Source organism: Rhincodon typus, chromosome 44 (assembly GCF_021869965.1).
Source record: "Rhincodon typus isolate 14 chromosome 44, sRhiTyp1.1, whole genome shotgun sequence".
NCBI lineage: Eukaryota > Metazoa > Chordata > Chondrichthyes > Orectolobiformes > Rhincodontidae > Rhincodon > Rhincodon typus.
In genome coordinates this window covers 2,938,614-2,965,581 of record NC_063375.1, presented here as the reverse complement: position 1 = coordinate 2,965,581, position 26,968 = coordinate 2,938,614, and positions in this window count along the sequence as shown.

Below are 26,968 nucleotides of genomic sequence, written 5' to 3'. Positions count from 1 at the left end.
ACAATGAGGCGCTCCCTCAGTCCTGACCCGCTGACAATGAGGCGCTCCCTCAATTCTGACCCTATTACAATGTGGCGCTACCTCAACATCAGACAACACTACATCTCCCCATGACTGACTCTTTGTCAAAGAGGAATTGCCTCAGACTATGATGTACTATCTCAATCCGAACAATTCGCCGTGCTGTCCTGGGGGCCGTGTTGTTTAGTGTTGATTTGCAGGGGGCTTGTGTTTTAGGCTTTATTAATTGGAGACTCGGTGTTTTAGGGTCGCCTCTGAGAGTTTATTTACAGGAGGCTTAGTTTTAGGGAGGATTTGCAGGTGGCACTGTTTCAGGGTTTATTTTCTGGGAGCTCTATATTTTACACTTTATTTACAGGGGCCTCGGTCTTTTATGGTTTCTTGCTGGGGGCTGTGTCTTTTACACTTTATTTCCTGAGTGACCTTTATTCGTTTATATATAAAGGGGTCTCTGTGCTTAAGGGTATATTTACAGGGAGCTCGGTGGTTGAGGGCTTTTGTGCAAGGCTGAGGCGAGCGTTAGAGGTGGGGTTAGGGTCAGCGCTGGGGCTGAGGGTTATGGTTTGTGTTAGGCCTGAGGCGAAGGTTACGGTTCGGGTTTGGCCTGAGGTTAGGCTCAGAGCTTACGCAAGGGTCAGCGTTAGGGCTGAATCTCGGGTTAAGGTTTGGAGTAGGGTTATTTCTGGGGGCAGGGAGAAAGAAAGCAGCTTCGCATACCCAGAGACAGAACCAGAGGGAGAGCAATTGCGTATTCCACAGGAGACTCGGGATGTGTTGTAAACTTAACAGGTCAAATAGTATTACAGATTATTTTACAATTAAAGATTATTGTCCTGAGAGAATGCTTCATTGTCAGAGGGTCCGCTTGAGGCTGTCCCTCTGTGTTATAGTGTCAGTACTGAAGGAGTGCACAATTGTCAGAGGATCACATTCAGGTGATGCCTCATTTTTAAAAATTATGTAATTTAGTTATGGAGCACTCCCCCAATAAGAATTTAGAATAAGGCTCAGCCTCAGTCTTGACCCTATTACTGATACACTCCCACAGGTCTGACCCATTGACACTGCTGCAATACCTCAGTGCGGACCCTGTGACAATGAGGCACTGCTTCAGTACTGAAGCTCTGACAGTACTGACTATCTGACAATGAGGGAGTGCCTCAGTCTGACATTGTCACAGTGCTGCAATCGTGTGGCACTCCCACAAGTCTAACCCCTTGAGAATAAGACACTACCTCAGTATTGACCGTCTCACAACAATGCATCCCAACAGTTCTGACCCTCTGGTACTGCTGCACTACCTCATCACAGATCCTCTAAATGTGAGGCACTTCCTCAATTCTGACCCTCTTACAATGAGGCGCTACCTCAGTATTGACTCTCTGATTATAATGCTCTCCAGCAGTTCTGTCCCTCTGACAGTGCTTCAATACTTGCCTGGACCAGGCAAATTCCTCGTTGTTAGCGGGTCAGTTCTGTGGCAGTGCCTCCTGCTAATGGGATCATCTGAATCTGTAATACTACTTGACCTGTTAAGTTTACAGTCCATCCCGAGTCTCCTGTAGAATACGCAGTTGCTCTCCCTCCGGCTCTGGGTATGCGAAGCTGCTTTTTTTCTCCCTACTCTCAGAAATATCCCTAACCTTAACCCTAGATTCAGCCCTAACGCTAACCCTCGCGTAAGCCTGACTTCAGCCCAAAGCCTAACCCAAACCATAACCCGCAGCCCAAACGCTAGCCTCATTCTACACTAACCATAGCCTCAGGCTCAAACCGAACCCAGCTTCAGCCGTACTCCTGGCCCTCAAACACGGAGCCGCCTGCACAGAGGCCCTCAAACACAGACACCCCTTTCAATAACCCGTAAAACGCGGACTTCACTGTAAATAACCCCGAAAACACAGAGTCCTATTTAAACAACCTTCAACAACAGAGCCCCCTGTAATTATATGCTCAAATACACAGACCCCTTTAAATGAATTCTAACACACATTGCCCAGGAAGTATAAGGTGAAACACAGGGCTCCTTCTAAATAAATCCGAAAACACTGAGCACCTTTAATTACACCCCAACACTTAGCCCACCTGTAAATTATCCGTAAGACAGGGACCATTACAAATAACCCTAAAAAGACAAAGCTACCTATAAATAAACAACCTCCTGTAAACAAACTCTAAAACAGAGACCCCTTTCAATAACCTGTAAAACACGGAGCTCACTGTAAATAATCCCAAAAACACACAGCATCGTGTATGTACACCCAAAAACACAGACATCCCTGGCAATGAACCCTGAAACACAATGCCTCCTGGAAATAATCTCCGACGCAGAGCCTCATTTAAACAAACGATAAAAACAGAGCTACCTGTAATTACACTCTCAAGCACAGAGACCCCTTTACATATAACCTAAGAAAGGTTCCTCAGGAAGTAAAATGTAAAACAGATCCCCCAGTAAGAAACAATAAAAGACAGAACCCCATGTAAATTACATGTCAAATATAGAGCTCCTTGTAAAAAAACACTGAAACACAGTGCACCCTGCAAACCCTCCCTAAAACTGTGCCTCCAGTAAATAAACCCTGACAGACGCCTGTAAACGAGCCCTCAGTCAGAGAACCCTTTCAATAACCAGTAAAACGACCAGCTTAATTCAAATAATCCCTAAAACAGAAACCCCTGTAATTATACCCTCAAATACACAGACACCTTTAAATGACCTCTAAAACAGATGCCCTAGGAAATAGAATGTAAAACACAGGGCTCCCTCTAAATAAAGCCGAAAACACAGAGCACCTGTCAATACACCCCAACATCGAGCCGACCTGTAAATTATCCGTAAAACAGGGCCCCTTGCAAATAAACCCTCAAAGGCAGAGCTAGCTAGAAATAAAGAGCCCCCTGTAAATAAATACCAAAACACATAGTAAAAACCAGAAGAACTGCGGATGCTGCCAATCAGGAACAAATGCAAAGTTGCTGGAAAAGCTCAGCAAGTCTGGCAGAATCTGTGAGGGAAAAAACAGAGTTAATGTTTCGGGTCAGGTGATCCTTCCTCAGAACCTCTGGCTCGCGCGTCTTTAGTAATGCAGGGTCAATCGCCTTAAAATATCCTTTTCTGTGGTTTTTGTGAGGCACGATAACATTATAACATAAGAACATAAGAACTTAGAGCAGGAGTAGGCCATCTGGCCCCTCGTGCCTGCCCCGCTATTCAATACGATCATGGCTGATCTTTTTGAGACTCAGCTCCACTGACCCGCCCGCTCACCATAAACCTTAATTCCTTTACTGTTCATAAATTTATCTAGCCTTGCCTTAAAAAACACTCAGCGAAGTAGCTTCAAGCGCTTCACTGGGCAGGGAATCCCACAGATTCACAACCCTTTGGGTGAAGAAGTTCCTCCTGTCCTCAGTCCTACATCTGCTTCCTTTTATTTTGAGTCTATGCGCCCTAGTCCTAGTTTCAAATGCTAGTGGAAACAATCTCCCTGCCTCCACCTGATCTATTCCCTTCATAATCTTGTATGTTTCTACAAGATCTCCCCTCATTCTTCTGAATTCCAATGAGTATAATCCCATCCTACTCAGTCTCTCCTCATATTCCAACCCTCTCAACTTTGGAATCAACCGAGTGAATCTGCTCTGCACGCCGTCCAGTGCTAGTATATCCCTTCTCAAGTAAGGAGACTAAAACTGTACACAGTACTCCAGGTGGGACCTCACTCGGACGCTATACAGCTGCAGCATTACCTCCCTGCTTTTAAACTCTTATCCCTCTCGCAATGACAGACAAAATGCTATTTGCATTTTTAATTACCTGCTGCACCTGCAATACTACTTTTAGGGATTCATGTGCAAGGACACCCAAGTCCCTCTGCACAGCAGCATGCTGCAATTTTTTACCATTTAAACCATAGTCCATTTTGTTGTTATTCCTACCAAAACGGATGACCTCACATTTATCGACATTGTACTCCGTCTGCCAGACCTTTGTCCTCTCACTTAGACTATATATCCCTCTGCAGACTTTCAGTGTCTTCTGCACACTTTGCTCTACCGCTCATCTCAGTGTCATCATCTATGTAAATTGTAAACAATTGCAGTCCCAACACTGATCCCTGAGGCACACCACTAGTCACTGACCACCAACCAGACAAACACCCATTTACCCCTACTCTTTATTTTCTACTCGTCAATCATTCTCTATAAATGCCAATACATTACCTGTAATATCGTGCAACTTTATCTTATGTGGCAGCCTTTGATGTGGCACCTTGTCAAATGCCTTCTGGAAAACCAGACACACGACATCCACAGGTTCCCCGTTGACCACCATGCAATTAATGTCCTCAAAGAATTCCACCAAGTTAGTTAAACATGACCTACCCTTCATGAACCTATGTTGGGTGTTCCCAATGGGACAAGTTATATCCAGTTGTCTTGCTGTTATCTTCCTTAATGATGGATTCAAGCATTTTCCACACAACGGAAGTTCAGCTGACTGGCCTATAGTTCCCTGCTTTTTGTCTACTTTTTTAAACAGTGGCGTCACATTGGCTGTTTTCCAATCTGTGGGAACCATCCCAGAGTCCAGTGAATTTTGTTAAATAATTACTCGTGCAAGCCTCTTTACTTTTGTACTAAAGGTCCTCTTTACCAATGCACCCACAAGCGTTCCATATTACCACGAACGCGCTCCCATTCATTCATAACTTTACTGGCCACTTACTAGCGTGCTATGTTTACTATTACCGCATTTCATTCATTCATAAAAGTGCGATTTTGTCATACTTTTCAACAATAAAGGGAGACTAAATTAAAATGTTCCTTCCACCCCATTTACTGCTTTTTCACAGTTTTAATCCTCACGGCCTTATTTTGCTAACAGTTGCCAAACCTGTGTCTACATCAGAGTCTATCCCTGAGTGTGTGTTAATTTTCTAATCTATTCAGAACAATACCATTGTGTCAACCGAAGCAATGAAAGAGCATAATATTAATCAGCCCTCAGCAATCGTCTCCCAGGACTTGAACAGCTTGCAGGACATCAAACAAGTTTTCTGCATTTGCAGAGATAGTACGAACGGCAGATGCTGGAGAATCTGAGATAACAAGGTGTAGAGCCGGATGAACACAGCAGGCCAAGCAGCAGAGGTTCAGGAAGGCTGACGTTTCGGGCCTAGACCGGTCTTCAGAAATGGGGGAGGGGAAGGAGGTTCTGAAATAAATAGGGAGAGAGGGGAAGGCGGATAGAAAATGGATAGAGGAGAAGATAGGTGGAGAGGAGACAGACAGGTCAAAGACGCGGGGATGGAACCAGTAAAGGTGAGTGTAGGTGTGGAGTTAAGGTGGAGATACGTCAGTCCAGGGAGGACAGACAGGTCAAGGGGGCGGGATGAGGTTAGTGGGTAGGAAATGGGGGTGGCGCTTGAGGTGGGAGGAGGGGATAGGTGGAGGAAGGACGGATGAGGGAGGCGGGGACGAGCTGGGCTGGTTTTGGGATGCGGTAGTGGGAGGGGAGATTTTGAAGCTTGTGAAGTCCACATTATACCATTGGGCTGCAGTGTTCCCAAGCGGAATATGAGTTGCTGTTCCAGCAACCTTCGGGTGGCATCGTTGTGGCACTGCAGGAGCCCCAGGATGGACATGTCGTCTGAGGTATGGGAGGGGGAGTTGAAATGGTTCGCGACTGGGAGGTGCAGTTGTTTAGTGCGAACCGAGCGTAGGTGTTCTGCAAAGTGGTCTCCAAGCATTCGCTTGGTTTCCCCGATGTAGAGGCGGCCACAACGGGAACAGCGGATGCAGTATACAACATTCGCAGATGTGCAGGTGAACATCTGCTTGATGTGGAAAGTCTTCTTGGGGCCTAGGATGGGGTGAGGGGGGCAGGTGTAGGGGCAGGTGTAGCACTTCCTGCGGTTGCAGGGAAAAGTGCCGGGTGTGGTGGGGCTGGAGGGGAGTGTGGTGCGGACAAGGGAGTCATGGACAGAGTGGTCCCTCCGGAATGCAGATAAGGGTGGAGAGGGAAAAATGTCTTTGGTGGTGGGGTCGGATTGCAGATGGCGGAAGTGTCGGAGGATGATGCATTGCATCACGAGGTTGGTGGGCTGGTACGTGAGGATGAGGGGGAATTCTGTTTTGTTTGTTATTGCGGCGACGGGGTGTGAGGGATGAGTTGCGGGAAATGCGGGAGACACGGTCGAGGGCATTCACGACCACTGAGCGGGGGAAGATGTGGTCCTTGAAAAACGAGGACATCTGAGATGTACGGGAGTGGAATGCCTCATCCTGGGAGCAGATGCGGCGGAGGTGAAGGAATTGGGAATGGGGGATGGCATTTTTGCAGGATGGTGAGTGGAAGGAGGTGTATTCCAGGTAGCTGTGGGAGTCGCTGGGCTTGAAATGGATATCAGTTTCGAGGTGATTGTCAGAGATGGAAACAGAGAGGTCCAGGAAGGAGAGAGAGGTGTTAGAGATGGCCCAGGTGAACTTATGGCCACCCCCTTTGTCTGTAGGAAGTGGGAGGAATTGAAAGGGAAGTTGTTGAGGGTGAGGACGAGTTTGGCGAAGCGGATGAGGGTGTCAGTGGAGCGGGACTGGTCGGGCCTGCGGGACAGGAAGAAGCGGAGGGCCTTTAGGCCATCTGTATGGGGAATGCAGGTGTATCGGGACTGGACGTCCATGGTAAAGATGAAGTGTTGGGGAACTGGGAATTGGAAGTTCTGGAGGAGGTGGAGGACGTGGGTGGTGTCACGGACGTAGGTAGGGAGCTCCTGTACCAAGGGGGAGAAAATGGAGTCGAGATAGGTGGAGATAAGTTCGGTGGGGCAGAAGCAAGGCGGAGACAATGGGTCGACCAGGGCAGTCAGGTTTGCTGGAAAAGCTCAGCGGGTCTGCCAACATCTGTGAAGGAGAAAACAGAGTTAACGTTTCAGGTCCAGGGACCCTTCCTCAGAACTTCAGTACACTGCCGACACTGAGGTGCTGTCTCACTCCAACCCTCTCAGTGCTGCAATAACCCAGATTTGATCCTCTATTCGCATGGCACTCCCTCAGGACTGATCCTGTAATGACCGTTAGACAACACTGCGCTTCCGCATTACTGACTGTCTGATAAACAGGCACTGCCTCAGATCTGACTTGCAGACTATGAGGTACTATCTGAATCTGACTATCTCGCAGTGCTTTACTGGGGGCTCTGTTATTTAGTGTTGATTTACAGTGGGCCTTGTGTTTTAGCTTTCATTAACTGCAGGCTCTGTGTTTTAGGGGTTTTTTTGCAGTCGTCTGTTTGAGGGTTTAGGGGGATTTTAGGGAGGATTTACAGGGTTTATTTACAGGGAGCTCTATACTTTATTTACAGCGGGCTCTGACTTTTATGGTTTCTTTACTGGGGATTGTCCCCGCCCCAGCCTCCATCCCCAGCCTGTCCCAGCCCCGCCCAGAGCCCAGGGAACTGACCCTAACCCCGGCCCGCAGCCTGTCCCGGCTCCCAACCCTAACCCCAGACTGTTCTGACCCGCCGCGGCCCCCAGCCCCCGACACGAATCCCAGCCTGTCCTGGCCCGGAACCCAAGCCCCCAACCCCCACCTCCACCCAAGCCCCCAACGCCCACCTCCACCCTAGCCTGTCCCGGCCCCAAACCTAACCAAAAACTTAGCCCCAATCCTAACCTTAAACCTGGCCCCTGACCCCAGACGCAAGCCTTCAGCCCCCAGCCCAATCCCGGCTGACAGCCTGTCGCAGCCCCGGCCTGACCCAATCCGGGGCCCCAGCCCAGACCATCACCATAAAACTAGCATTAGCCTCAGCCCTCCGACCCCTGCCCCAAACCTATCCAAAACCTTCTCCCCAAACTGGACCCTGACTCTAAACCCGGCCCCAGACCCCCAGCCCGGCCCTGCCTGGCCCGACCCAATTCAAGGCCCCAGACCAGACCATCACCGTAAACCTTGCCTCAGCCTCAGCCCTACGCACTGGCCCCAGACCCCAGCTTTCAGCCCCTGTCCCAGCCGTAACCCTAAACACAGACCCAGACCCCAGCCACCAGCCTGTCGCAGCCCTGACCCTGCCGCAGCTTGTCCCCTAACCCAACCCTAACCCCAGACTGTCCCAGCCGCGGCCGCCGGGCACCGACCCTAACCCCCAGCCCTCGGCCCGAAGCCTGTCGCGTCCCCTGCCCAGGCACCCAGACCCGACCCTACCCCAGCCTGCCCAGATGCCAGCGACCTAGACCCAGGCCCAGACCCAGCCATCAGCCCCCACAGCCCAACACTCCCCCGCAGCCTGTCGCAGCCCTGACCCTGACCCTAATCCCAAAAACGGCCCTAAGCCTGACCCCGACCCCGACCCCGACCTGGTTAAGGTCCCAGCACCCAACCCGCACCCCTGACCCTCACCCCTGCCTGTCCCAGATTCGAGCCCCTACTTTAGTCTAACCCCATCCCCAGCCTGACCCGGACCCCTTCCTTCGCCCTAATCCCAGCCTGTCTCTCTCCTGGCCCCGACTGTCCTGTGCCCCGGCCCTCGGCCATCCCACCACCCACTCCCCCTCCTGCCCCGACTGAGATTGTCCCGGTCCTGGTCCCAGCCCCCAACGGCAGCCTCAACCCTGAGCTCAACTCTAACCCTAACCTCAGCCCTAACCCTAACTCTAGCCCCACCCTGACCCTCATCTGGCCTTAACCTGTCTGAAGGTAAATACTGAGGAAGTGCCTCAATGGTCAATACTCACGCAGTGCCTCAATGTAAAGAGGTCAGAATTGACAGCCTCATTGTCAGAGGGTCAGTGACAGTGCTTCACAGTAGTGTCGCTGCTGAGGAACTGTCTCACTGTTAGCGGGTCCAGTGGGGTGCACAGTCTCAATATAACGGGGTGAGAAATAAGGGAGTGCAACACGTTTGCAGGACCAGTACTGAGATAATCTAGTACAGTCAGAGGGTCAGGATTGAGCGAGGGCCTCTATGTAACGGGTTTAGAACTGTCGGATGGCTCCATGATTAGCAGGTCAGCACTGAGCTACGGAAGCACTGTCACAGCATCAATACGGAGGCAGTGCTTCTTTTGAAAGGTGTCCGAATTGAAGGGACGCCACACAATTAGAGGGTCATGACTGTGATATTATGATCAGCGGGTCAGTACTAAGGGACTGCCTTATTGTCAGTGTGTCAGTTCTGAGACATTGTTCATTTGTCAGAAGGTTCGTCGTATGGGAATGACTCATTGTCAGAGTCTGTGTTCTGAGGCAGTTCCTCAGTGTAACGGTGTGGGAATTGAGGGTTTGCTACACAGAGAAGATCAGTGCTGAGATATTGCAGCTGTATCAGAGGATCAGTGCTGAGGCATTTCCTCACTATAAAGGCATCAAATGTGCGAAACGATCACAGGGTCACGAAGACATTGCAGCAATGTGACAGTGTCAGAACTGATGGACTGTTTCATTGTCAGAGGGGCATTACTGAGGGATTGAAGCACTGTCAGAGCTTCAGTACAGAGGGAGTGTTTCATTGTCAGAGGGTCACAACTGCAGGAGTGCATTACTGTCAGACAGAGCCAGTTCCGAATTATGCAGGGGTCAGAACTGGGGCAGTGCCTCATTGGAAAGGCATCAGAATTGAGGGCGACCTCACATTTAGAGGGTCAGTCCTGAGGGAGGGCTTCATTATTGTTGTGTCAGTACCTAGGGCACTGGCATATTGTCAGCTGGTCAGTTCTGAGACAGAGTCTCTTTGTCAGTGAGTCAGCACTGAGGCTGTGCTTCAGTGTAATAGTGTCAGAATGAAGGGTTTGCCACAGACTGACGGCAAGTACTGAGGTATTTCAGCTCTATCAGGGTCAGAACCCAGGCAGTCCCTCATTAGCAAAAGATCACTTCTGCAGCAGTGAGAGAGGGTCAGAATGAAGGAGTGCCTCCTTTGTCAGAGGGTCATTGGTGAGGCAGTGCTTCTTTGTAATGGGATCAGGATTGTCAGGGGGCCAGTACTGAGCGAGAGCCTCATGATCAGAGGTCAATACTGAGACTGTGTCTTATCAGAGATTCATTCCTAAGGGTGTGATTTGTTGTCAAAGAGTCCATTCTGAGGTAGGGCATCATGTGAGAATACTAAGGGAGATCCTTATTCTCAGACGGGAAATGCAGGGTTACAGGGATAGGTTAATGGGATGGGTCAGATGCGCTTAGTAGGGTCAGTGTGGACTTGGGCTTAATGGCCTGTTTTACACTGTGGGGATTCTATGATTCTGATGAGAGGATCAGACCTGTGGCATTTCAGCACTGTTGGAGGGTAAGATCAGTGGGAGTGCATAATTGTCAGAGTGTCAGTACTGAGGCTGAGGCAGAGCCAGGGAACTATAGACCAGTGAGCCTCTGGACTGACATTCCAGTCCTACCTCAGAACTGATCCTCTGACAGAGCTGCAGTTCCTCAGTACTGACTCTGGAATCGTGAGGCACACCCTCAATCCTGACCCCATTTCAATGAGGCACTGCCACAATATTGACCCTCTGACAATGAGGCACTCCCTCAGTACTGACGCAGTGACTACAATGCACTCCCACAGTTCTGACGCGATGGCAACGAGGTCTGAAGTCATACGACACCAGCTTATAGTCCAACAGGTTTATTTGAAAACACAAGCTTCTGGAGCCTCACTCCTCCTTCAGTCCAACATCGACACCTCCATATCACGGCAATGAGATCTGACAGTGCTTCCATTCCTTACGGCTAAACCCCTAATCATGTGGCCCTCCATCCATTCTGATCCCGTTACATTGAGGCACGCTTCAGAATGAACACTTCGTACTCACCCACTGACAGTGCTGACTACATGTACTGACTGTCTAAAATGTGAGCACTCCCTTGATTCTGACTCTTACAATGAGGTACTCGCTCAGTACCAATGCTCTGACAGTGAAGCACTTCCTCCAAACTGACCTGCTGACAACGAGGCAGTCCCTCAGGACTAACCTTCTGATAGATCTGCAATACCTCCGTACTGATCATCTAAACGTGTGCGAACCCTTCAATTTTTACCCTCTTACAATGAGACAGTGCCTCAGTAATGACCCTCTGACAACGAGGCAATGACTCAGAACTGACCCACTTAGAGTGCTGCACTACCACAGAACTGACCATCTCAGCATGCAGCACGCTCCGATCTGACCCCCTTACAATCAGGTACTGCCTCTGTATTGACCCTCTGACAATGATGCACACCCTCTGTACTGTACCTTTGACAAACAGGCACTGACTCAGTAATGACTCCCAGTGATGAGGCATTCTACCGGGACTGAACATATGATATTAAGGCACCTGCTCAGTACTGACCATATGATAAGGAAGCATTCCCACAGTTCTAAACCACTGACAGTGCTGTAATACCTCAGGACTGACCCTCCCATCATGTGACACTGCTTCAATTCTGACATCTGCATAATGAGGCACTGCCTCAGTCCTGACCCTCTGACAATAATGCACTCCCACAATTCTGACGCTCTGACAATGAGGCATTCATTCAATATTTACACTGTGATAGACCTGCAAAATCTCAGTACTGACTGTCCAATCAAGAGGCACATCCTCAATTCTAACCCTGTTACAATGAGGTACTGCTTCAGTATTGACCCTCTGCGTCTGTGTCATTTTAAACCCGATGTAATCTGTCTTCGGAGAGTCCACAAAACCATTTTGAAGTCAAAGTAATCCTTTGAAAGATGGTTAAGTAGTAACAGTGCTCTTTTATTGGTGTCTGTAATAAATTTCAGGTAATTTTTGGATCCACCAAATCGCAAAATTGCAGAAGGGGAAGGAGGCCATTTGGCCCATCACACTGACTTGTCTCTGTCATCTCATGAAAATCCTTTTTCCGCCTATCACCTGCACACCATTTTCATCTAATGCCCTCTGTACGTCTCCATTGAACCTCATTCATCACATTTACTGCAGTGCACTCCATAACCTAACTACACACTTTGTGATAAAGCTCTTCTACGAGCAGGGACATCTTTTCCTATCTACTCTGTTCAGCCCACTCACGATTTCAAACAACCTCAATTCCATCTCCTCTCAGCCTGCTGTTGAGAGAGAACAGTCCCAAGCTCTGCAACCTATTCTTGCAGCTGAAGTTTTTCCGACCTGGAACCATTCCAGTAATAATCAGCACATCAATGCATTTGCCTTTTTCCTATAGTGTTCAGGCCACAACTGTGCACAATACTCCAGCTGAGATTTAACTTACCTTGCAGAAGTTCGATATCATCAACTTCTTACTCGTATACTCTATACCCCTATTAATAAAGGCTGTATGCTTTATTTATTGCTCTCTCCAGCTGTACTGCTACCATCATTTCAACTGTGCACGTCAATACTCGTATTTTACATTGGTAGGAAAAACACTTGAAAGACAAAGTGCATTACCTTACATTTCTCTGCATTGTACCTCATCTTCCACCTATCTGCCCACTCCATCAACTTTTCAATGCACTTTTGGAGTTCCACACTATTCTTCTCACAATTTACAATTCTCAAGTTTAATGGCATCTGCAAACTTGGAAATTGTCCCCTGCACACCACGATCAAGATAATTAATTATCTATCAGGAACGACAAACGTCCCAGTGGCAGCCCCTGGAGAATTCCACGACAAACCTGCTTCCCAGGCTGAAAAATATCCATTCATCATTACTGAAATATTGGACTGGACAAAGAGGAAGGCATTCTTTCTTTGAATAATGCCACAGGCTTTTTAATATCCATTTCTGAATCTCATTGCATCATATATCCAGCAACGCAGCAAATCCTTGATAATGTCAGACGAGATCATATTCTGTAATAACCAGAACGACACATAAGTCCACAATTGCCAAGCATCTGAGTCGTGAACGCAACCTTCTGGGCCTCAGAAATGCCAAGTGGAAGCGCTTTGTGTGTACAGTCTTTTATCAAATCCTTGAGCCAACAGAGCAGCTGCCTCAAGGGCTGGAATGTCTTCACAAAAGGAATGTTTTTGCAGGGCTACCGGGAAAGAGAAGGGAAGTCTTCAAAGGACTGCAGTCAAAGTAGGTTTGAGAGCCTTGATTCGATGGTGCCACTCTTGATTCAGTGGTTTGACAAAGTTCGCATGGTAGACTGATTAACAAGGTTAGATCACATGGAATAAAGGTAGAACGAGCCATCTGGATACACAAATTGACTAGAAGGTAGGAGAGAGGGTGGTGGTCGAAGGTTACTTTTCAGATTGAAGACCTGTGACCAGCGGGTTGGAGAGTTTGAGCTATAAGGAGAGGCTGAATATGCTGGGCCCATTCTTCCTGGAGTGTCAGAGGGCGAGGAGGACCTTATAGACGTTTATAAAATCATGAGAGCATGGATAGGGTGAACAGCCAGGGTCTTTTCTCCAAGGTAGGGGAGTCCAAAACTAGAGATCATGTGTTTATTTTGAGAGGGGAAGTTTTAAAAGGGGCCTAAGGGGCAACATTTTCATGCAGAGGGTCGCCGATGTACGCAATAAGCTGCCAATGGAATTGGTGAAGGATGGCACAATAACAACATTTCACAGGCAATTGAATGGGTCTACGAATAGGAAGGGTTGAGGTATATGGCCAAACGGAATAGATTAATTTTGGTTATCTGGTCAATATGGACGAGTTGGACCAAAGTGTCTGTTTTCATACTGTACATCTGCGATTCTATGACTCCATGTTCCACTGACAATAAGACACTTTCTCAGTAATATCCTCTGAGAACGAGGCACTCCCACACTGCTGCAAATACCTCAGTACCAACCCTCTTAATATGTGACATTCCCTCAGTTCTAACCCATTGACCGTGACACAATGCCTCTGGACTCACTCTCTAATCAGTTGGCACTCCCTCAATTCCAACACCTACACAATGAGGCACTGCCTCCGTGTTGACCCTCTGACTCCTATAGATCTGAATCACTGACAGTCCTGTATTGTTAGTCCTGACCCTTGAATCATTTCGCACTCCCTCAATTCTGACCCCATTACATTGAGGAACTGACTCAGTATTAATCCTCTGGCAATGAGGGACCCCCTCAGTACTGAACCTCTGACTGTGCTTCAATACCTCAAGACTGACCCTCTGTCAATAAAGCATTCCCTCAGTTCGAACTTCTCTAAGTGCTGCAATACCTCAGCACGGGTCCTGTAATCAAGTGGCACTCTTTCAATTCGGACCTCTTTCGGATGTGGCACTGCCTCAATGTTGACCCTCTGACAATGAGGCACCCCCTCAGTACTGAATGTCTAATTATATGGCATACCCTCAATTCTGAACCCTTCACAATGAGGGATGTTCACTGATGACTGCACAATGTTCAGAACAATTCGCAGCTCCTCAGATACTGAAGTAGGCCTTGTTCAAATGCAACAAGACCTGGCTTGGGCCAACAAGTGCAAATAACATTTGTGTCACACAATACAACCATCACAAAAAGAGACAATCTAACCACTGCCCCTTGGCATGCTACAATGTTACCATCACTGAATCCCCACTATCAACATCCTGAAGGTCATCGTTGACCAGAAACTCAACTGGCACAAACATAAACACATAAACACAGTGCAAGAGCAGGTCAGAAGCTAGGAATACCACAGGGAGTAATTTTCCTCCTGACTCCTCAAAGCCTGTCCACCATCTACAAGGCACAAGTCAGGAGTGTGATGGAATAGTCCCCACTTGCCTGGATGAGTGCAACCCCAACAACACAAGAAGCTTTAAACCATCTCGGACAAAGCAGCACACTTGACTGGGACGACATCCACAAATATCCACTCCCTCTACCACCGACAGTCAGTAGCAGCAGTGTATGCTATCTACAAGATGCACTGCAGAAATTCGCTAAAGATCCTCAGACAAACCGACGACCACTTCCGTCTGGAAGAACAAGGGTAGCATATTAGAAATGCCACCTTCAAGTTCCCCTCCAAGCCATTCACCATCCTGACTTGGAAATACATTGAATGCAACTGTGAAGGAAGACAGTCATCCACCAAGAGGGAGAAAGAGAGAGAGAAAATCTGAGAGAAATTACAAATGCTGTAGACAAACTAAAATTGTAATCTTCAAATATCCTAATTAATAGCACTAGAGCAGAGAGGGGCAACCATTAGATAATCAATGTCACTAAAACACAAGTTAACAGAAACATGTCAGACCCAGGACATACAGAAGAAAAATACCCTCTTCTGTAAATAATACACAAGATTTATCCATTCTCGTGATGGCAGCCATGATCTTATTGAAGAAGGTTCTTTCTGAAAGATGGCTCCTTCACCACCACTAAGTGCCAGCATGGGAGTGTGTGTGGTGGTGGGGGGCGGGGGGTGCTAGCTTAATGATGATCTTCTGTTTCCTTCACTGGCTGAATGTTAAAAAGAATGCATCAGTTAGCCAAGTGACCAACTCCCCATGGGAATGGCGGGGAGTGGGGGTGGAAGAGGTTAAGGGATAAATGTGCGTTGGGAAAACCATCCAAATTGGAGGAGTTATGTATGAGGCTGTTGGGTGGGGCAGAGGACGAGGAAAGATGCAGCAACCATCTGCTCATGTTGTGGGATACTGTTGCACCTGTCAGACCAGGACATGGAGAGGAAGCAACATAATGAATGCATATGGAACTGAAACATCAAAGTTACAGGGCAACAACTGTTCCACCTCCAAGGACTTGGTGTAAATGCCTCAACAACTGAACAGACCGGCAAATTCCAGGAGAGGTAGTCACTTGGCAGACTTTTCATCATTTAGAAGGCTAAGGACAACCTGAGCTTCTGAATCTCTCCACATTAAGACAGAAGTCAGGCGTGTGATGGAATACTCCCCACTTGCCTGGATAGGTGCAGCTCCAACAACACAAGAAGCTCAACGCTGTTCAGGACAATGCAGCCCACTTGATTGGCACCACATCCACAAACATTCACTCCCTCCACCAACAACACTTAGTAGCAGCAGTGTGTACCATCTACAAGTTACACTGCAGAAATTCCACCAAAAATCCTCAGACAGCACTTTCCAAACACGTGACTACTTCCATCGAGAAGGACAATGGCAGCAGTTACATGGGAAAACCACGCTCCACAAGATTCCCTCCAAACTTTAAATATGTCACCATTCCTTCACCATCGCTGGGTCAAAACCCTGGACCTCCCTTCCTAACAATATTGTCCTTACAAGCAGCGCAGTGGCCAGTGGTTAGCACTGCTGCCTCACAGCATCAGAGATCTGGGTTCAATTCAGTCTCAGTTGACTGTGTGTGGGGGTTTGCACATTCTTCCCATGTCTTTGTGGGTTTCCTCCAGGTGCTCCGTGTTCCTCCTACAGACTAAAGATGTGTGGATTAGGTGAATTGGCCACGCTAAATTGCCCATTGTGTCCAGGGATGACTCGTTATGTGAATTTCAATGGGAAGTGCAGGGTTACAGAGATAGGGTTGGAGGGGGGGGCGTGTCAGTCTGGTGGAATGCTTTTTGGAGTCATTATGGACTTTTTGGGCCAAATGGCCTGTTTCCACACTGTAGCGATTCTAATGATTGTGGGTCAACTGTCACCACAAAGACTGGAGTGGTTCAAGAAGGCACCTCAACACCACCTTCTCATGGGGCAACTAATGGCACCGAATAAAGCTGGACCAGCCAGCGATCTTTAGATCTCACAAATGAAGTCCTCACCCATGGGGTCATTCCAGTCAATCTTGTCTCCTTTGGTTCATAGAAACATAGAAGAATAGGAGTAAGCACTTCGAGCCTGTTCCACCTTTCAACATGATCATGGCTGATCATTGAACTCACACTGTTTCTACCCACTGTCTTTGTTCTCTTTAGTCCTAAGCACCATATCCAATTTCCCTTTGAAAACAGTCAATGGTTTGACCTCAACAGTTCCCAGACAGAATTCCACAGGCTGACCTCTGTCTGGGTGAAGACATTTCTCCTCATTTCCTAAATGATCTCCTTTTCCTCCTTGACTCTAAGCCCTATTTCTGGACTCCTAAGTCATTGAGGACATCCTTACTGCATCTACCTTGTCCAGTCCTCTTTAAATTTATAGGTTTCCATCAGATGCCCTTTCTTCTTTTAAATTCCCACGAATATAGCCCTAACTGATCCAGTCTCCCTTTATCTCACAATACCACCATCCCAGAAATCACTCTGGTAAATCTTTCACCCACTGTCACAATAACCAATCCACGAATCCCCTCAATACGGCAGCCAACAAACTATCTGCCTTGTTCACCACCTGCAATAGGGTCAGGGTGAGGGTCAGGGTCAGGGTCAGAGTCAGAGTCATACTTGCTTTCAGCGATAGGAACAAGGACACTAAGGTCTCAGTGCACTCCTCCCTTTCCCAATCTAACACCCTTCAGATAATAAACGGCTTTTCAGTTTTTGCCCCGAAAGTAGATAACTTCATATTTATCCGAGAGATGGTTCATCTGCTACGTACTGACCCACTCATCAACTCAACTCAACCTGCCCTGAGAGCCACCATATCATGGCCCCAACAGACAGGGTAACATACAGAGCCAAGACTGAGGAACAAGCCTCACGGAAGACTTCGTGCAAGGCTCAACAAAGATGGTATACCCAGAAAGAGCCTTCCAACCTCAGGTGTGCACCAGGTTAAAAGTATATTTCTACGGACGAAGAAAGACCAGGTGTTCGGCAACTAATTAGTCACCAGGAATCATGTGACCACGAGTCCGTGTCCAAACCCCACGTGAGGAAAAGGGGACGGGCGCGACAGTTTAACCAATCAGATGACAAGGTCTGTGCATGAGCCCCGCCTACGAACGACAAGAGTCTCACCCGTGAGGACCGGGGCGACGCCCATGACGTGCGGTTGCTCCAATCAGCGGAGGCAGGGGAAAGGCTGAATTGAGAAGGAATTTCTTCACCCAGAGGGTTGTTAATCTGTGGAATTCCTTGCCCAGTGAAGTAGTTGATGCTACTTCAGTAAACGTTTTTAAAGATAAGGTAGATTTTTTTTGAACAATAAAGAAATTAAGGGATATGGTGAGAACGCGGATAAGTGGATCTGAGTCCACGAAAAGATCAGCCATGATCTTATTGAATGGCGGAGCAGGCTCGAAGGGCCGGACGGCCTACTCCTACTCCTAGTTTCTTATGTTCTAAAGTCAGACCACGACCACGCCCACACCGAGGAAAGAGCGCCAGCGGAGGTGAAGATCGGTGCGTGCCCCGGCAAGAGCGAGGTCTCTTGTATTCAAATTCTGAACCGTCACCGTCAGCACCGACACCGTTCCCCGCACCCCGCCCCCCTCGATAATGCGGCCCCTTCCGAGGCACCGAACCCCCGGCCCCTTCTGTGGAAAGAGGAAGTTACTGTTTTGAGTCCAGTGAAACGATTTGCAATTGAAGTGAAGTGGAAATTTGATGGATATGATCCTGTCGAAAGGGGATAGAGAAACAGATGGAACAGAAGGGATAATGAGCGCAAATTAGGGAGTGAGGGGGTTTGCAGATCAAAGTGTACCAACGAATAAAAGGGGAAAGAGAGTGGTAAAGGTTGCAGAGGAGAGACAAAGATGGTGGAATGAAGATCTGATTGAAAAGGAAATAAAGCATGAAGACAGGATGCAATCACTAGGGGAAAGTATATCCAATCAGAAGACTGTGTTAATGGGTCTAAAGCTGTCGAAGTCAGTATTGAATGTAGACCAATGTTTTGTCTCTTCTCAACAACCACTACCACTGCCTTTGTGTTCTGTGGAAGGATCACCGGACCTGGAACTTTAACTCTGTTTTTTTGCCTCCACAGAGGCTGCCAGACCTGCTGAACTTTTCCAACAGCTTCTGTTTTCGTTACCTTTGCCTTTGCTTTGTGTTCAATGGTGAATTTGATCTTTAATCTCCCTCACCCTGTAACTTTGTCTTGACCTTTTAGCCCACATTCCTGTCTCCCCCTTTCAACAGCATAGAACATAGAACATTGCATAGAACATTACAGCGCAGTACAGGCCCTTCGGCCCTCAATGTTGCGCCGACCTGTGAAATCAATCTGAAGCCCATCTAACTATCTGAAACACTCTCACATTTTATCTTTTACTGCAATTGAGTTTAAAGGCGGGGACACAAGTTTCCAAGTATGCTTCCACCTTCTGGATGTAGTGCTGCTGTCATTCTGCTCAATTTCCTGTCCTCCCTTTTCAGGGTCTTAATGTCCTTCCTAAAATATGGAATTCAGAATTCACTATGTACTCAACTGGAGCTGACAGCACTACTTTATAAATGGTTAGCATCACTTTCATGCTTTTTTACTCTGATCTTCTCGTACTGAAGCCCAGAGTCCCACTGACAATGCTTAATTATCTCAGTACTGATCCTCTGACAGTACTGCACTACTTCAGTACTGATCCTCTAATCATGTGGCATACCCTCAATTCTGACCCGCTTAGAATGAGGGACTGCCTCAGTATTGACCCTCTGACAAAAAGGGACTGCCTCAGAACGGCCCTTCTGGCAGTGCTGCACCACTTCAGTACTGACCCTATAAGCGTGTGGCATTCCCTCAATTCTGACCCTATTACATCCGGGCAGTGCCTCACACCAGATCCTCTGACAAAGAGGTACTGCCTCAGAACTGACCGGCTGACAATAAGGTACTCCTTCAGTACAGACCCTTTGATAATGAGTCCCTCCCTCAATCCTGACCCTCTGACAGTGCTGCATTACCTCAGTATTGACCATCTAAACTCCCTCAATTCAAATACCTTTGCAATTAGGCAATGCCTCAGAACTGACCCGCTGACAATAAGGCATTCCCATCATTCTGACCTTCTGACACTCGAACAGTTCTTCAATAACTCAATATTGAGCCCCTGACACGTGACACTCGCTCTATTCTGACTCCGTCACATTGAGGCACTGCCTCGGAATGGGTCCTCTAACAAAGAGTCACTCCCTTACTGCTCACCCTCTAACAATGAGACACTGCCTCAGAACTGACCTCGTGATAATAAGGCACTCCCTCTTTGCTGATCTGCTGATTACGGGGCCCTTCCTCAGTAATGACCCTGTAAACATGATGAACTTCCTCAATTCCGACCCCCTTAAATGAGGCACTGGTTCAGCATGCAACTCTGACAATAATGCACTCCCACAGTTCTGACCCTCTGACACTGCTACAATACCTCAGTACTGACTCTGTAATCGTGTGGCACTCCCCCAATTTTGACCATTGAATCAGTATTGACCCTCTGACTATAATGTACTCCACGGTTCTGACCGTCTGACAGTGCTTCAATACCTCAGAGATAACCCACTAATCCTATGACCCTCCCTCAATCCAACCCCATTACATTGAGGCACTGCCTCAGATCAGACTCTCTGACAACGAGGCACTCCCTCAGTGTTGACCCTGTAACAATCGTCAGAACAGTCTGACCCCCTTACAAAGAGGCACTGCTTCAGAATTGACCCGCTTACAACTCATTCAGTACTGACCCTCTGATAATGAGGACCTCTATCAGAACTGATTCTCTCATCAATGGGTGACTCCTTCAAGACTGACTCTCCAGAAATGACATGATAGCCCTGCAGAGGGAGTCATTGTCAAGGAAGCACTCCCTTAGTACTGAGCCTCTGACAGTTCTTCAATACCTCAGTACAGACACTCTGACAATGATGTACCCCCTTAGTAGTGACTCTCTGACTGCAATACCTTACTACTGACCTTCTAATCATGTCATCCTCCCTCAATTCTAAATCCATTACATGGAGGCACTGCCTCAGAACTGACCCACTGACAATAAGTCATTCCCTCAACTGATCCTCTGACAGTGCTACACTACCTCAGTACTGATTCTGTGTTGTGAGGCCCTTCCTTAATTCCGACCCTCTTAAAATGAGGCACTACCTCAGTATTGACCCTCTGACAAAGTGGCACTGCCTCGCAATTGACCTCCTGACAATGGGGCACTCCCTCAGTGCGAACCCTCTGATAGAGGTTTGATATTAGGAGAGTACTGCACTGCGAACAGGTCAATATTAAGGGGATGCAGCATTCTCAATGGCCAATATTCAGGGAGTGCTGCACTGTTGGTGGGCCAGTATTCAGGGAGTGCCACACTGCTTGTGGTCTGATAATAAGGGAGTACTGCACTGGCAGAGAGTTCACACCGAGGGAATGCTGCACTCTCAGATGGTCAATATTAACGGAATATTTCACCCACAGAGGTTTGATAATAGGGGAGTGCTGCACTGTGAGCAGGCAAGTATTAAAAGAATGCTACACTATCAGAGGGTCCATATTAAGGAAGTGGTGCACTGTCGGAGGGCCACTATCAATGGAGTACTGCAACTTCAGCGAGTGAGTGCTCAGGCAGAGCAGCATAGCAAAGGGTCAGTAATGAGAGAATGCTCCATTGTCAGAGGCTTAGCACTGAGGGAGTGCTTAATCAGCGAGTTAGTACTGAGGGAGTGCTGCATTGTCAGAGTATCATCACTGAGGGAGTACCACAATATCGAAGGGTCAATATGAAGCATATGCTACACTGTCAGAGGGTCAATGATGACAGAATGCTGCGCTGTCAGAAGGTCAGTAGTGAGGGAAAGCTGCATTGTCAGAGTGTCTTCAGTGAGGGAGTGCCGCTCTGTTGAAAGGCCAATATTAAGGGAATGCTACACTGTCACAGGGTCAATATTAAGGGTGTGCTGCACTGTCAGAGGGTCAGCATTAATTGAGTGGCACACTAACAAAGAAGCACTGCCAGAGAGCTGACCTCTGACTATGAGGCACTCCCTCAGTACTGACCCTCCAACAGTACAATACACTCTGGAGTACTGATGACTGACCCTCTGATAGTGCATTTCTGCCATATGTTAACCCTCTGACATACCAGTATTCCCTCAGCACTAACCTGACGACTGACCCTTTGAGTGCTGCACGTTCAGAGAGTTAGTACTGTGGGAGTACTATAATGTTAGAAGATTGATATCAAGGGAACGTTGCACTGCCGAAGGATCAGTCGTGCAGTACTGTCAGAAGGCCAATATTGAGGGAGTTCTGCTGTGTCAGTGGGTCAATATTACGGGATTGCTACACTATCAGCTGTCAATGTCAAACGGTCAGCACTGAGGGAGTGCTACACTGTTGGAGCGCCAATATTGAGTGTGTGCGACACTCAGAGGATCATTTTGTTGGAGTTCTGCACTGTCAGCAGTTCAATTGTAAGGGAGTGCCACACTGGTAGTGGGTTAATATTAAGGGAGTGCTGCACTGTCAGAGGGTTAAAGATGAGGGAGAGCTTCCCTTTGCAGGGGTGATACTGAAAGAGAACCGCCCGTCAGGGGATCAATATTAATGTTGTAGAGTCAGTATAGAGGGAGTGCTGCACTGTCGGATGGTCAATAAGAAGCATGTTGCTGCACTATCAAGGAGTCAATGATGACAGAATGCTGCACTGTCAGAAAATCAGAAGTGAGGGAAAACTGCATTGTCAGAGTGTCTTCATCAAGGAAGTGCCACTCTGTCGGAAGACCAATATTAAGGGCGTGCTGCACTGTCACAGGGTCAGTGATGATTGAGTTCTTAACTGTTGCAGAGCCAGTACTGAGGGAATCCTGCGTTGTTACAGTGTCATCATTGAGGGAGTGCTGCACTGTTGAAGGGCCGATATTAAGGGAGTGTGACACTGTCAGAGTGTCATTATTAACGGTGTGCTACAGTATCAAAGGGTGAGTAATGAGGGAGTGCTGCATTGTCGGAGGGTCAGCACTGAGGTGGGCTGTGCTGTCAGATAGTCAATATTAGTGCAGTGCTTCACTTTCAGGGGTTTGATATTAGGGGAGTGCTGCACTGTGAGTTGGTCAATATTAAGCGAATGCTGAAACTGTCAGTGGGTTGATGCTAATGGTGTGCAACACTGTCGGAGGGAGTGATGTACTATCAGAGTGTCATCACTGGGGGAGTTGCACACTGACAGAGAGGTAATATTAAGAGTGTACTGCAGTGTCACTATTGATGGACTGCTGCACTGCGGGATCAGTATTGAGGGAATGTTCCATTGTTGGAGGATCAGTACTGAGGGAGTGCTGGACTGTCACAGGGCCAATATTAAGAGGGTGCTGTGCTGTCAGAAGGTCAATATTAAAGGAGCACTGCACTATCAGAGGGACCGCACTGAGGGAGTGCAGCTGCTGCGAAGATCACTGCAAAGGATATGGCATACTGTGAGAGGTCCATTTTGTGGGGATTGATGAACTGAGGTTCTGTACTGTGAGACGGTTGCAGTGTCACAGGGTCAGCACTAAGGGAGTGGTACACGAACAAACAAGCACTGCCAGACAACTGACGCTCTGATTATGAGGCACTCCCTCAGTACTGACTTTCCAACAGTGCGTACTCTCGGATGACTGACTCTCTGACAGTGCATCTCTGCCACAGTATTAACCCTCCGGCATACTGGTATTCTCTCAGCAATAACACTCTGAAAATGCCATGCTCCCTTACTATTGACACTCTGACCATGGAACACCCCTTCAATTTTAACCCTTCAGCAATGCAGCATACACTCATCATTGCCTCTCTGATATTGCAGTGCTGCCTTCATATTGACCCTTCCACAGTGCAGGACACACTAATATTGAACATCTAAAAGTCCTGACTCTCTGACAGTGCAGCACTCCCCTAAATACTGTCAGAGGGTCAATACTGAGAGAATGCTGCACTGTCAGAGTCAGCTCCCCGTAGTACTATCAGACGTTCAGTATTAAAGGTATGCCGCACTGTGAGTGGGTCCGCCTCAGTGCTGACCGCCCCTCAGTGCTAACCCCCTCAGTGCTGATCCCCAGTCAGTGCAGCACTCCCTCAGTGCTGAACCCCATCACTGCTGCACTCGCTCAGTGCTGACTCCCCTCAGTGTTGCAAACCCTCAGTGCTGACCCTGCTCTGTGTCGCACACCCTTAATATTCACCCTCTGACATTGCAGCCCTCTGTCATGACTGACTGTTCTGACAGTGCAGTACTCCCTCAGTAGTGACCTTCTGACAGTGCAGCACTCCATAAAAATTGGCCTTCCGGCAGAGTGGAGCTCCATCCACGATGACACTGACAATGCAGCACTCTCTCAGTACTTACTCTGCAACACTTCAGCACGCCCTCATCATTGAACTTCTGACAGTGTAGCAGTCACTTAATATTGAGCCTCAGTGCTGGAGCACTCTCTGAAGATTGACCTCCTGACAGTGAAGCTCTCCTTAATATGGACCCTCTGATAGGGTAGCTTTCTAAATGTGCTCACCCTTCAATAGTGTAGCATGACTTACCACTTATCCATCACCACTTTACGCAACCGCCCCCCCGCCACGCATCAACATTAACTTTCTGAAACAGGAGCACTCCCTTAATTTTAACCGTCTGACAGTGCAGAATTCCTTCATTATTGACACTCCTACAGCATAGCACACCCTTAAATTGACCCTCCAACAGTGCTGTACTCTCTCAGTACTGACTCTCCGACAATTCAGCATTTCCTCAATACTGACTCTCCGAAAATACAGCACCCTCTCAGTGCGACCACTGACAGTAGCAACTCTCTGAAACAGTGCAGCACTCCCTTAATTTTGACCTTCTGACATGAATCACAAACTAAATATTGGTCTTCTGACAATGCAGCAGTCCCTTATTATCAAGCCACTGACAGTGACTCCATGCAGTGCAGCACTTACTCAACAATGACCCTCGGAGAGTGTAGCACACCCTTATTATTGATGCTCTGCCAGTGCAGTACTTCCTTAATATTGGCCCTCCCTCAGTGCAGCACACTGTAATGCTGATCCCTCAGTGTAGCGCTCCCTCAGTGCAGCACTCCCTCAGTGCAGCACTCCCTCAGTGCTGACCCCCTCTGTGCAGCACTCCCTCAGTGCTGACCCCCTCACTGCAGCACTCCTTCAGTGCAGCACTCCCTCAGTGCTGACCACACCCCACTCAGTGCAGCACTCCCTAAGTGCTGACACCCTCTGTGCGGCACTCCCTCAGTGCTCACCCCCGTTTGTTCCGCACTCCTTCAGTGCTGACTCCACCCGCAGCGCAGCACTTACTCAGTGCTGACTCTCCTCTGTGCGGCACTCCCTCAGTGCTACCCCCCATCTGTGCAGCATGCCCTCAGTGCTGATCCGCTTCAGTGCTGACTGCCCCTCAGTGCTGACCCCCTCAATGCAGCACTCCCTCAGTGCTGATCCCCACTCAGTGCAGCATTCCCTCAGTGCTGACCCCCCATCACTGCTGCACTCGCTGAGTGCTGACCCCCTCTCTGTGTAGCACACCCTTAATATTCACCCTCTGACAGTGCAGCACTCTGTCGTGACTGATTGTTCCTCACAGTGAAGCTCTCCCTTAATATAGACCCTCTGACAGGGCGGCTCTCTTTCAGTACGGGCCTTCTCACAGAGCAGCACTCTCTCATCATTGACCCTCTGACAGTGCAGCACTCCCCTAAATACTGTCAGAGGGTCAATACTGAGAGAATGCTGCACTGTCAGAGTCAGCTCCCCGCAGTACTATCAGACGTTCAGTATTAAAGGTATGCCGCACTGTGAGTTGGTCAATGTTAGTGAATTCTCCACTGCGACAGGGTCAACAATGAGGAAGAACTGCACTGTCAATGTAACGGGGTCAGAATTGAGTGAGTGCCTCACGATCAGAGGGCCAGGACTGAGGTTTTGCAGCACTGTCAGAGTGTCAGATCTGTGGGCGTACATAATTGTTAGAGGTTCAATACTGAGCTAGTGATTCCTTGTAAATTGGTCACAATTGAGACAGTGCTACAGGATTAGAGAGTCAGTGCTGTAGTAGAGCAGCACTGTGAGGGTCAGTTCTGAGGGAAAGCTTCATTATCAATCGGTCAGTTCTGAGGCTGTGCTACTTTGTCAGAGGGCCATACTAATGCAGTGCCTCATTGTAATGGGATAAGAACTGAGGGAATGTCGAACAGTGCATCACTCGCTCATCATTGACCGTCTACAGTGTAGCACACTGTTAATATTGACACTCTGACAGTGCAGCACTTCGTCATGGCTGACTGTTCTGACAGTGCAGTACGCCCTCGGTAGTGACCCTCTGACAGTGCAGCACTCCCTAAATGTTGGCCTTCCCACAGTGCTGATCTCCCTCAGTGCTGACACCCTTCAGTGCAGCACTCCCTCAGTACAGCTCTCCCTCAGCGCTGACACACTTAGTGCTGACTCCACCCCCTCACTGCAGCACTCCCTGACCATCTAATAGCGCATCACTGCCTCTATACGAACGCCGAGACTGTGCAGAACTACGTTAGTACTGACTCTCTAACAAGAGAATTTCAGAGAGATGTGTACCCGTCAAATTGATAGTGGAGCATTGCTTTAATATTGACCCTCTCACAGTGAAGCTCTCCCTTAATATAGACCCTCCGACAGGGCGGCTCTCTTTCTGTACAGGCCTTCTCACAGAGCAGCACTCTCTCATCATTGACCCCCTCACAGTGCAGCACTCCCCTAAATACTGACAGTGGATCAATACTGAGAGAATACTGCACTGTCAGAGTCAGCTCCCCGTAGTACTATCAGACGTTCAGTATTAAAGGTATGCTGCACTGTGAGTGGGTCAGTGTCAGTGAATTCTGCACTGCGACAGGGTCAACAATGAGGAAGATCTGCACTGTCAACGTAATAGGGTCACAACTGAGTGAGTGCCTCCAGATCAGAGCGTCAAGACTGAGGTTTTGCAGCACTGTCAGAGTGTCAGATCTGTGGGCGTACATAATTGTTAGAGGTTCAATACTGAGCTAGTGATTCCTTGTAAATGGGTCACAATTGAAACAGTGCTACAGGATTAGAGAGTCAGTGCTGTAGCAGAGCAGCACTGTGAGGGTTAATACAGAGGGAAAGCTTCATTATCAATAGGTCAGTTCTGAGGCTGTGCTACT